Raw genomic sequence first — 11947 nt, 5'->3', positions numbered from 1 at the left:
CTTGGCCAGTGTGCGTTGCAATCTAACCCAGATGCAGAAGGAACAACTATTGGCAATATTTTTAGATGGATTCATTTGAATCTGTTAAAGTTTTAATTTGCTAGATCTTTAAACTGTTGCTACCCTGTTCTAAGGCAATTTGATTGTTCGACAAAAAGTCAGTTTCTTATACAAAATATCAGTGGTCTCCTGTTACAACTAGAGGAAGATAAAGTTCGTGTCTTCTCGCTAACGATTTCACAACCAACTGGCGTGCTATTAATATGACCCAACTCGCCTACCTGTACAAATATTTACCAACAAGGAAGTTGGAAAGGGTCATTACGGTGTCTCTCAGGAATTGGAGAGTGACATTCTCTGTGCCAAAGCACAAGGACATGCTGCTTGCATGACAGATTCGCAAAGGGGTGGTCCAAACAGTGACAACGGCTTGTTGAGGACATTGTTGGCTGGTAGAGTGTAGCACAATGACATCACAGCTCGTCGATTCCAGCCTTCAGGGGGCTTTGTGTGCTTCTGACTTTTCTCTTGGAACTCTGCACCCGCCCCGAGAAGAGCTCCACGCCAGCCTGCCTGGAGGGGGCGCCGCAGGAGGCAGCTTCATCCCCACCAAGAGCTGCCGGCAGCCGCTTGTCTGCCAGACACAGACGTAGGCTTAACCCAGACCAGATCAGCCAAGACGAACACAGCCGGCAGCCAGCCAACAATCACGGGGTCTTTGTTATCACTGAAGCTTGGAAGCTTAGAGCTGTTTTTTACATCCCAAGAACAGAAATAGCAAAATTGTCAATGGTCCTGAGACCCAAACACTTACACGTGTGCACACGCACACACACACATGAAACTCTTTGGACAAAACCAAAAATTTTCGAAGATTTATTTATTTATTTATTTGAGAGATAGAAAGAGAGACAGAGAGAGAGAGAGAGAGGAGAGCAAGGAGGAGGTGCAGAGGGAGAGAAAATCTCAAGCAGACTCAGTGCTGAGCACAGAGTCCAACACGGGGCTCAGTCTCATGACCCTGAGACAATGACCCAAAACAAAGAATCAGACACTTAACTGACTGAGTCTCCCAGGTGCCTCTAAAACCAAATTTTTACGTAATAAAAGGCATAAGGTCAGTATTTCATAAATATTTGTTAAATTATCCTTGAATTTCCACAACGCAATGGTGTGTTCTTGTGCGTATGTCCTGCGGTTTGCAGCCGATGGACATGATGCCTGCTTGTTACTCCTGGCTCATAGGTTTGCTCCATTTTGAGAAGTACAGACACTTATTTGAGGAGCTGCCTTCTCCTTTGTAAAAAAACAAAAATGACTCCCATATACTTACATCAGACTTTACTTATAAAATGAAGTTAATTATATAAAGAGGATTTATAGGATCCTATTTTAATGACTTTAGCTACTTCATAAAAGACCTGGTTCTCAGGGCACCTGGGAGGCTCAGTCAGTGAAGCATCTGCCTTCAGCTCCGGTTATGATCTCGGGGTCCTGGGATCGAGCCCCACTTCAGGCTCCCTGCTCCACGGGGGAGTCTGTTTCTCCCTCTGCCGCTCCGCCTGCTTGTGGGCTCACTCTTTTTCTCTCTCATTCACTCTCTCTATCAAATAAATAAATACTTAAAAAAAAAGACATATTTGTGCCAACTGTAAGCTATCAGCATCACATGTGTTGTTGACTAGTGTATTCTGGGAATACCATGGTATCAAATGCACTATTTAAAACCAATTTATCTATTTTAAAAACTGGACCTAATGAGTGTATGCAGCCAAGTTGCAGTGTCTAGACTCAGCAGAGAAAGCTAGTTGCATTTTGTACACTAAAAATGGACATATGCAAACCAGTGAAAAGCATTTCATAATCACTCTAAAAAATCAAATACCTGTGTATAAAATCTACCAAAATACATACAGGATATCTAGAAACTGCAAAGTACAGAATTCCAAAGAGGAAAATCAAAGTAGACCTAAATAAGGTGAAGGTCTCAGTTCTCCCCCGAAGGGATCTATGCATGATCCAATTCCTATCAAAACCCCAGGGAAGGCTCGTACAGTCATTAACGAACTTACAAAAATTTTTACGCAGAAAGACACAGGTCCTAGAATAGCCACAGCTGTCTTGAAAAGTAAGATTAAAGAAGGAGGAAAACTTCTTTTCCAAATTAAGGCTTATCATGTAACTTCACTAATTAGGAGAGTCTGGAAATGCAGGAGGTAGACACGTAGATCAACGAACCAGACAGAGAACCCGAAAATAGGTCTGGCCAAATACGCCAACTGAATTCTGACAAATGTACACAAACAACTGAATGGAAGAAGCATAGCTTTTCCAAAAGTGCTGTCGGAAAAATGGAAATCCAGAGGCAAACAAAAACTAAGTCCAACCTAGACTTCCCGTAAACACACAGAAACGGACTCAAGTTGATCGTGTGCTTATATGTAAGACACAAGACTCTAAACCTTTTAGAGAAAAGCATGACAGCACATCTTCAGGATGCAAGACAAGGCAAAGAAAGCCTGATACATAAATGAGAAAATTGATAAATTGGATCTTAACATTAAAAACTTGTTCCAAGAAAACCCAAGTGAAGAAGGCAAAGAGGCTGCGCACAGTCCCACAAAGGACTGGTATGCAGAACTATTGAGAATTCCCAAAAGTCAACCATGAGCAAAAACCCAACTGGAAGTGGTCAAAAATCATGATCAGACACTTCACAGAAGAGGAGACACAGATGCCAGCCTAGGACGTGAGCACATCCTACAGCCCTGGCCTTTAGGGAAACACAGATTAAAATCATAACGAAGGATCACTACAGACCTAGAGGAATGACAAGAATAAAAAATCGTGAAAATGCCAAGTATTTGGGAAAATGCAGAGAAAATGGATCACCTGCACCTGGCGGTGGAATGGAAGACGGTGCAGCCACCCAGGAAAGCAGCTGGCATTTCTTGCACGGCTGAGCATGTAGCAGGTGGATCCCTGGGTATTTACGCCAGAGAAATGGAGAATTTTGTTCACACAAAAACCTGTGGGCATGTATTTATAGCAGCTTTATTTGCTATAACCAAAAACTAGAAAGAATACAGATACTCTTTAGGGTGAATGGATACACACACTCTGGTCCCCCCAGGCCATGGGATACTATTACTTGGGACACCTGGGTGGGAAGTGGTTGAGCATCTGCCTTGGGCTCAGGTGGTGACCCTGGGTCCTGGGATTGGGTCCCATGTCGGGCTCGCCACGGGGAGCCTGCTTCTCCCTCTGCCTGTGTCTCTGCCTCTCTCCCTGTGTCTCCCATGAATAAATAAAATCCTTAAGAAAAAAAAAAGAAAGAGAATATAAAAACTTAAAAAAATAATAATACTATTACTTGCACCGACTTGGATGAATCTCCAGGATCTTATTCCAAAGATTAAGTCCACAAAAGAGCCATCCACGAGTGTTACCAACCACGTGGTGCCCTCGGTGGCTGCACCGGGCAGCATGACCCATGTCCTGGAAACGACCCCTGGGCGTACCTCGGACCGCAGTCCCGTAAGGTGCTACCCTTGGGGGAACTTGGTAGACACGGACCTCTCTGCATATTTCCTAAGACCGCAGGTGACTGTCATTCACATCAAAATAGAAAAGCTTAATTAAGGAGAAAAACAATAAGCAAAGACCCTCTGGGCTAGTACGAATCCCTTGGAGCCGTATGTATCGAGATGCTCCTCGCTCGGCCCTCTGGAGACAGCCGGGGGCTGATCCTGGGGTTTTCTCGACACCCCCCCACGCTTCGCTTACAAATAAATATAACGGTATTGTTAAAAATAACTTTCTTCCACGCAGAATTTGTCTTTTATTTTTGTGTTTCGATTATTCATGAGAAAAGTGTTTGGAGAATTGAAAATAAAGGAAAATTGACTTTTTATTACTAATACTTCTTCATTGCTCCTCGGATGCTGCATTGGGCCGCGGCCTTGGGCATCTGACCGACACCTGGGAGGCGTCGTTCCTGGCCCAGCAGCCCAGCGGACAGCAGGATTTGGGGCCGGCGGAGGCCCCTGACCCCTCCGGGAGGCGCCCGGCTCACCCGAGCCACGCAAGCCTGTAAGTACCCAGAGGGAAACCGAGGGACCCACGGGAATGCTGAGAAGCCCAAGGTCTGAAGCAGAAGCCGAACCCGCCGTCAGGCGCGCCGGTGTCATCTCGCTGGAGTGTCCACATTAGGGAGGACGTGGGGGCCACGCCCGCCGGTGCAGGGACACCCCTGCTCCCCCCCCCGCCCCCTGCAGCAGGTGCGTCAGGACGGCTGCCGTCCCCCCGCCACACCCGCCCCGCGCCCTCGCTCTGATCTGCCCGCTGACAGCTCACAAGCAGGGTCAGAAACACCACTTCACGTTCAGGCTAAATTTTTTGTTCCTGAGCGAACTGTCTTCGGGCATAAAACAGAGATGAAATTAATGGAAATGGAGCACATTTGTAAAATACACAGTGATCAATGATTTCATTAAACATCTATTAATATGGAAACTTCAGAAACGGTTTCCCATTAATAGTTGTCTCTTGGGTCTGGGTTACTCTGCCTTTTTTTTTTTTTCTGTCCAACTTGTTTTCAACTCATTTTATAGTTTGTGATAATGAGTAACTAGCAAAACGGTCGGAAGCAGCAGAAAGGTGTTTTATCACGGTGACGAGGCACAAATAAAAAACAAGTCCCTCCAGTCGTGCATATCAGTGACGCCTAGAAGTCACTTGTTCCCTGCAAATGTAACTTTTTTGTTGTTGTTACCTGAGCTGGAAATATCAGAAAAGCAATAGACTTTATTTATTTATTTGTTGGCCTCAGCAGACCCTGGCCCCCGCCCGGAGGAGTGCGCCGGAGGCCTCTGCAGGAAAGGGAAATGTGTCTTCTTCTGCTCTGCCTGCAAGAAAGGGTGGCCGTGTTCTCGCTCATCCATTTCTTCACTCTGCCTTCCGTTCATCAGGTCGATAGTAAAGTATTTTTTTTCTATTTATTTATTTATTTATTTATTTATTTATTTTAGTAAAGCATTTTGTTTGTTTGTTTCTTTCTTTATTTATTAGTAAAGCATTTTCATTTATTTATTTATTTATTTATTTATTTTAGTAAAGCATTTTCTAAGACTCTTTCATCTGTGTACTTATCTTCTCGTTGATGGCTACCATCAAATCAAATCAAATCGTTTTGTTAAGTTATCTCGGAGCAAAAATATAATAAAATCTCAACATGAAGACCACGAACCTTATACCTATAATGAAGGAATAACAATCATATTGTAATACTAACGCTCACTTTTCCCGCTCTCCGTCAGCGTGGGCAGTCTGGCCTCACACGGTCCCGCCAGGAGTCCCGCGGCTGGTGACACCAGCCTCCAACACACAGGCCAGAACCACTTCCCGTGGAGCATTCAGTGCAACGGCCACATGAAATACGAACGATGCTGCTGGCTCCTCAGTCCCTGGGTCATGACGTCAAGCACAGATGTACAGGATGATGAGCCCATCACGCCTCCTCGGTGGGTTCGCGGTTTGGGCACAGACAGCAAGCCGTGCAGCTGTGCTGTGTCCTTGTCCCTGGTGACAAACCCATGTGCCAGGTTAGGAGGTCGGAGATTCAAAAGGAGGTGCCGATGGAGCTCGGACAGAGGTGGGAGCACAGCAAAGGGGCTGAAGTGGGGGCTCTGGGGTGGTTCTCAGGGGCATCTCCACAGAGGGGCCACCATGGGGTGTGGCTGCCGTGGGGACTGTGGTTCTACAGATGCTAATGCACAGGTTTGACCTGGAATCCATCTTCTTAGCCATTTATGGGGCTTATAGACTGGATGTGACTCCCTGAGGGAATAAGGGCTCTCCCTGGGGCAGAGCCATCAGGCAGTGCTGACCAGAGGAGGAATCTGGACACAGATCTCCTAAGACGACAGCTGGTCAGCGGTCAGGACAGAGGGACAGGTTAGCAGAGGTGACATGAATTGAGGCAGCGCATCAGGATCAAGGTCAGCAGCTGTCGTAGAGAAACACAACGCAGAGGAGCCTCCCAAACTAGTGGTATTTTGACCACAAAACTGAGGTCAGTCAGGAACGCAGGGATGGTGCGAGCAGCGAGGTTAAGGTTCTGTCAGGGAACTGAGGCCCAAAGGGTGACCGTGCTCCTCCAGGCCCAGGTCCAGGGGGCCCCATGAGTCTCCAGGCTAAGCCCACGCCCTGCACCGTGGCAAGAGAACAGAAGAGAAATAGGTGGAGGTCGTAGGGCCCCCCCCCCGGCCCCACGCGCAGCTTGTGGCAGTGTCCCGCATCCAGCGCCGTCGTGCCCGGGTGGTAGGAATTCCAACCGGGAGGAGGTGGGTGCAGCCGGGGGCCCCCGTGAGCGCTGGGGACCCTCTACGGCGCCCGCCCACCAGCAAGGCCTTCCTGCTGCGTCGCGTCTCCAGAACCCAGGCGGAGGGCAGGAGCGGCAGCCCTGAACGGAGGGGAGGGACGGGATCCGCACGGGCGGCTTGGCTCGGCGGAGTCTAACATGAATTAATAAAGAGGAAAGAGCTCTCAGGCGGAAGGAAAGGGAAAGGCCGTTGGAGGGAAACAAAGATCCGAGGCTTGGATTCCAATCGATGACCTGAAAAGTTCATACCTGCTCCGTCTCAACCACACGCACACACTTCCCAGCTACCTCCAGACCTGTGCACACCGGGGGGCGTGTGTGCGAGTATAATTTTCCTCAGTCCGTTTTTACTGGCGTGTGACGCGCACCCAGAAAGTGAACACATCCTAGTCGGCTGCTTGACGTGATGAACAGAGCTGTGGCCCACCCTAGGATGGGGGCACCTTCGGTGGCACCCCCAGGACTCCCGCGGCCACCCACCCTCCCTGCTCCCGGCTTAGCTCTACCTGGTTTTGAGCTTGGTAGGGACCGTCAGCCTGCAAAACCGCTCGGGGGGCAGGAACCGTGGAAGTCATCCCGACAGAGGGGACTTGGAACAGAACTGTCGGCCAGGACCGGGGACCTGAGACTCCTGACTCTGGGAAACGAACTAGGGGTGGTGGAAGGGGAGGAGGGCGGGGGGTGGGGGTGACTGGGTGACAGCACTGAGGGGGCACTTGACGGGATGAGCACTGGGTGTTATGCTGTATGTTGGCAAATTGAACACCAATAAAAAATAAATTAAAAAAAAAAAAAGGACAGGATGAAACCAGTGGTCTCAGGGCGGGAGGCCTGGGAGGGGGGGCCCGGACAACACGGGCATTTACCACCCGAGGACCACCCAGAATAGCTCCGCCAGCAGAAAGTACCCCCACATCGGCCTCCTTTTAGCCAAAGCTTTCCATCCCCCAACCCCCAGCAACCGATCACGTTCCCCATCCTTGTAGTTTTGCTTTCTCCGTGTGCAGGGGATGCCTTGGGACTGGCTTTTTTCACTCAGCAAAATGCAGTGAAGTTTCATCCCTGGCAGACGAGTCGCGAGCTCTGCCTTTTCACTGTTAATATGCGGTCACGTGGACACAGACGCGTTTATCCCCCATTCTCCTTTTCAAGAACCTACGCGTCGTTTCTAGTCTCTACTGTAAGTAAATTATAAGCAGAGGCGCTGGGAGCCCCCTGCAGAGGGTTTGCAGGGACGTGACATCTAAGAACTCAGAGGCTCACTGGGCCTCAGCATCTCATCAGCAGGTGGATAGAGCACATGACACGGAGACCAGGCGCACCCGGAAGCCACGCGTGAGCTCTTCCAAAAAGCGGAGTTAAAGCTGGGACACAAGAAGCGGCTGTGGCTGACCAAGGCTCAGACTCAGGAGAGCACGTAGGACGGCGCTGGGCCACCCCGAGTCCCACCACGTTCAAGTACGACAGAGACACTGAGTATACACGGCTTAGCATAGTATCGGACACACAAGCCTCAACCAAGGGCACCTTTTCTCCCAGTGACACCGAAGCACACAAATCCCTAAATCAATTTTCTGTGCAGTCTTCTGGGTGCTGACACCTGCCGGGCGCAGTTGGGCGTGACCACAGGTGACGTGTGATGAGTCTGAACCACCTAGAGGTAAGACCAGCCCCATAGGTGCACCCGCCGGCGTGTACGCCCGGAACTTTGTGGGAGGCCAGAGGCACACGGCAGAAAAGTTGAAAAAACAAAGTAGATGATAATGAGCATAAAATAAAACTATAGTTGATGATTAGAATTTTATTCGGAACTGTAATGGAGAGGTTTGGCAGGATGGTCCTACTCACAGTTGTGCGCATGCAGGTGCTCAGGCACTCGGAGCTTGAAACATGGGCTCAAACCCGCAGAATAAATGTGCCTTTGTTGCACTTTCTACCTATGAAATAACAGCTGGAATAGAGCAAGGAGGGACGTGGCTCTCTCCTCACTACATCTACATGACTTTTTGTTTTATTTTATTTTATTTTTTTTAAAGATTTTATTTATTTATTTAAGAGACACAGAGAGAGAGAGAAGCAGACTCCCTGCTGAGGGGAGAGCCCAGTGTAGGCATCGATCGCAGGACCTGGGGTCATAACCTGAGCCAAAGGCAGAGAATTAACAGTCTGAACCACCCAGGTGCTCCTCTACGTGGCTTTTACGGATAACTTTTGCCGATATCTTTAGGCATCCAGGCCCTGCTATTTAGATGGTGGCCAGTTTGTGTGAGTCCCACATTTTCTTTTTTTTTTTTATAAATTTATTTTTAATTGGTGTTCAATTTGCCAACATATAGCATAACACCCAGTGCTCATCCTGTCAAGTGCCCCCCTCGGTGCCTGTCACCCAGTCACCCGCGCCGCCCCCCGCCCTCCTCCCCTTCCACCCCCCCCTAGTTCGTTTCCCAGAGTTAGGAGTCTCTCATGTTCTGTCTCCCTCTCTAATATTTCCCACACATTTTCTCTCCTTTCCCCTTTATTCCCTTTCACTATATTTTATATTCCCCAAATGAATGAGACCATATAATGTTTGTCCTTCTCCGATTGACTTACTTCACTCAGCATAATACCCTCCAGTTCCATCCACGTCGAAGCAAATAGTGGGAATTCCTCGTTTCTAATGGCTGAGGAATATTCCATGTGTCCATAGACCACAGCTTCTCTATCCATCATCTGTCGATGGACACCGAGGCTCCCCCCATGGAGTGGCTGTTGTGGACATTGCTGCTGTGAACATCGGGGTGCAGGTGTCCCGGCGTTTCCCTGCATCTGTGTCTTTGCACTCCCACATTTTCCCCCCCAACTAGAGTCAGGTGCTGTTGCTTGCAGCCAAGAGCTCCCACCCGTTCACGCGCTCATGCAGACGTGTATCCACAACGCCGTCTGCCCCGGCAGCTTCGCCGTCAAAGTATTTTGAAAGAAACTGGAGATCTGTCAGTAGGTTATTAGTAAGTAAATTGATACATGTCATCAACAGACCGAAACTCTCCATTAAAAATAATGGTAGGGTCGCCTGGGTGGCTCGGCCAGTTAAGCGTCCGACTCTTGATTTCAGCTCGGGTCACCATGGATCTCAGTCCTGGGATGGAGCCCGTGTCGGGCACTGTACTCAGCAGGGACTCTGCTTCCCCTTCTGCTCCTCCCGCCATTTGTCCTCTCTCTTTCTCCCACCCAAATAAATGCACAGAGTCTTAAATTTTTTTTAAATAAATAAAAAATGAACAAAAACAATGGTAAATTTCTGTGTCCAGTCACAGAAAGACATTCATTCTTTATGATTCATCTACAAAAGCCAATTTTTTAATTTTAAAGATATATGTATATGCCAATGTATTCAAGGTGATGCTTATGGAAATATTACCTCCAGTGGGATCTCAGATAATCTCAACCTTTATAAGTCGAACTTTCCAAGCTTGATGTGGTTGTAGATCTGCGTAGAGTTGAGAGAAATGTTGCAGAGAGCCTGTGCGCTCTCAGTCCAGTGCCCTCGATGGGCGCACGGGGCAAAACGGCAGGATGTACTGCAATCGGGGCAGTGACCCTCGTACACGGGGATACGGAACATCCCCGTCACCACGAGGACCCCTTATGCGGTCATCTCATGGCCGCATCCACGTCCTTCCCACCGGTACCCCGAAGCTAATCCCAACCACCCTCTGTTCTGCATTCCCATAATTTTGTCATTTTGGGGAGTGTCATGGAACTGTGACCATGCACTTTGCAATTTCTGGGCATTCATCGGCTGTCGGGAGTATCAGTAGTTGGCTCGGTTTCACTGTTGGGTCGTAGGCCATGGTGCGGATACACCGCAATCTGATTGACTTCTCTCCCCGAGGGAACTACGGAGGGCTTCCAGGTTGAACCGTTATAGATAAAGCTGCCAGAAGTACTCACGTACAGTGCTTTGTTTTGTTTTGTTTTTTTATAACAAAGTCCTCATTTCTTGGGGACAAATGCTCACGTGCATAATTACTGGCTCCTACGAGAGTTGCATATTTAGTTTCATGAGAAAATGTAGTGGGTTGCACCGTGGCCCCCAACAGCTGAGTCCACCCAGGACCTCAGAATGGAGAATTGTTTGGATTTAAGGTCTTTGCAGGTGTAGTCGGTCAAGGGTGTTGAGATGAGATCATCCTGGGTTGTCTGGGGGGGCCCTGGACCCAAGGGTGGGCGTCCCCAAGGTGAGGAAGACGAGGAGATCTGATTCAGACCCTCAGGGGGCGGGGGAGGAGGCGGCCACGTGAGGAGCTTGAGCCACGCAGCCACCAGCCCGCGATCGTTCCGAGGTGGCCAGGCGCCCCCGGAAGGACCCCCCCTAGAAGCCTCGGGGGAGCATGGCCCTGCCAACGCCCTGGGCTGGGACGGCGTCGGTGTCCTCAGCTAGCAGGTGTGTGCCAGCTGGGGGTGGCGGCCTCAGGGGATCGCTCACCTGCCAGGGGCCCCCGAGAGCCTGGGCCCTCACTGCCGCGCGCAACCTGCGGGCCCACTGCGCACAGCCCTGCCCGCGCCCTGCGTGGCCGCTGCTCCGTGTGTGGCTGAGCCCTCCAAGCAGGTGTCCTGAGAAATCTCAGCGCCCGTGGGGCCTTACCGCCCGCGCCTCGTGCGGTGTGAGCTCCCACGGCCTCCTGGGTGCTAACGGAGGGGGGTCCTCGCGGCTCAGGCCGGCCACGTCCCACGGGAGCCACGCTCTTCCTCCACGAGGTCCGCCCTCCGCGGCTCCTCTGCAGGGAGACGTTTCTTCGGGTGTTGCGGGCACCGTCGGATTGGGGGTCGCTTTCCTGCTGACCCTGGGGAGCCCCCGCGTGTGGCAGGCCCCTCTCTCCCTCCGTGGCCGCGGTCCACCGGCTCAGCAGCTTCTACACCGACGAAAAGGGTTGACTTGGCTGCGGTTCCAGGGCTTGGGTTTTCCACTTACGGATCCTGCGGCTGGTGCGGACTCTCCCGGCCCGGCCCTGGGTCCGGAGACCTTCTCGGCCCGTGTTTGTCGCTCCCGGCAGGTCCTCGGCGTCCTCCGCGGGGGCTCTGGCCTCGGCACACGGCCGGCCCGGCAACGACTCTTCGACTCTTCGGTTTCCAAGCATAATTTGGGAAATTCCAGAAGGGAGGGAAGTGTGCTGAGTTCGCCAACCTCTGCAGGCGCTCCCCGGTGACCGGGCCCCCGCGCCCTCCCCATGGATCTGGCCCCCTGCACCCCCAGCCCCCGGGCCCCCCCAGCGGTCCCCTCACTTCCTGTGCCGTTCAGCCGCAGCATCTGGAGCTTCTCCGCGTCGCCCGCCCGCAGGCCCGGGGGAGGGGGGGTGCAGCAGCCTGGTGCCGGGGCTGCGCTGGGGCCTCGGGCTCTGTCCCAAGAGCGCTGGCCTGGCAGCTCCTGTCCGCCCGGGGGGACGCCCCCTGGTCCCTCGGCCACGGCAGCAGCAGAGGCGGGGGGCTCACCACCGCTTGCGTCTGAAGCCCCGACCCTTGCTGGCCAGCGGCCGCCCTCCCAGGCCCTCGGACGTGTGTGCGCAGCACTGGGCTCCGCTCGCA

Source organism: Vulpes vulpes, chromosome 8 (genome assembly GCF_048418805.1).
Source record: "Vulpes vulpes isolate BD-2025 chromosome 8, VulVul3, whole genome shotgun sequence".
NCBI lineage: Eukaryota > Metazoa > Chordata > Mammalia > Carnivora > Canidae > Vulpes > Vulpes vulpes.
This window is presented reverse-complemented; position numbering follows the sequence as displayed.